Here is a 1,458-nt window from a genome sequence, read left to right on the forward strand (position 1 = left end):
GCATGTTGGGTCACCTTTCTTTGGAATGGACACAAATATGGATCTTTTCTAACTGGTTGCTGAGGTAGCTGTTTTTTAAATTCTTTGCTATAGATGCGTGAACATCTCTAGTGCTGCATCCGTTGGTTGAAATATTTCAATTGGTATTCTGTCATTTCCTGGAGCCTTGTTTTTGCCAATGCCTACAGTGCAGGTAGGAACTGCTTTCATTAACATCGGTTCTTAATTATATGGTACCACTCGAAATGGTTGAACATCAACCTATTCCTTTTGGTACAGTAGCTCTGTGCATTCCTTCCATCTTATTTTAATTTGCTTCACACACCTTTCCAATTTTACCCATGGATTCCTTCAGTATTACAAGTTAAGGCTTGACATTTTCTCTTTAGGTGTTTCAGCTTGAGAGAGGCTGAGCATGTTATTCCCTTTAGAGTTTCTAACTTCAAGCCTTTGCACATTTCATTTTAATATTTCGTCTTTTCAAGCTGCACTTTGAAATTTTTTGTTCAGCTCTTTCTTCTTCATTTCTTTTAGTTGCTTTAGTTTCTCTATGTTGAACAACAAATTTCAATCTCTTCTGGTATCTATTTTATATTTTCTTTCTTTTCTGTTTATTTTAGTGACCTATTGCTTTCTTCATGTATGTGTGATGTTCTTGATACCATATCACAACTCCTCTGGTATCCAGTCAATAATGTCTAATGCTTAAAATCTGTTCTTGAGATGCTCTCTAAATTCGGGTGGAAATACTCAAAGTCAGTATTTGGTGCACAAATTTGACTAACAGTAGTGTTATTTGGTCTTCCTTGTAAGCTTTTGGTTGTATCCTATCCCAGACAACATTGGACTTTTAGATTGATCTTGAAATGCTCTTTTTGAACAATCAATGTGATGCCGTTCTCTTTAATTTGTCTTTCATGGCATAGTAAACCTTATTATTGTCTGATTCTAAATGGCTGATTTCAACACACTAATGTCTAAGTTATCTATTTTTATGCATTCTATTTCATTTTTTTGACTTCCAAATTCCAAGACTCATATGTAATATGAAGGCTGACACCTTATTTTCAGTTGACGTGTGGGGAAATAAGGAATTATCATGAATGTGCCTTGAAAAACCAAAGAGCTCATGGAATTGGAGGAAATTTAAGTTTATAAAAAGAAAACCCAGTATAGTTGCTTATAAATGTCAGATTCTGTTCATGAAAGATATGGCAGGAACAAAGTTAATGGATCATTTAAACAATGGAAGAACATAAAACTAGGATCCCATTTTTCATAACCCCTACATTTACTGGGGGAAAAAAGAAGCATAAAAGAGAGAAGAGCTGAAAAGAATGGATTCGAATGAGAAAGGAATACACCCAGAAGAGTAGAAGGAAACCATAAAGGACTAGATTACGGTTGCTGTTATGTGCCATTGTGTTGGTACCAACTTATAGCAACCCTATGCCCAAC

The sequence above is a fragment of the Chrysochloris asiatica genome, unplaced genomic scaffold, assembly GCF_000296735.1.
Source record: "Chrysochloris asiatica unplaced genomic scaffold, ChrAsi1.0 scaffold00029, whole genome shotgun sequence".
Lineage (NCBI taxonomy): Eukaryota > Metazoa > Chordata > Mammalia > Afrosoricida > Chrysochloridae > Chrysochloris > Chrysochloris asiatica.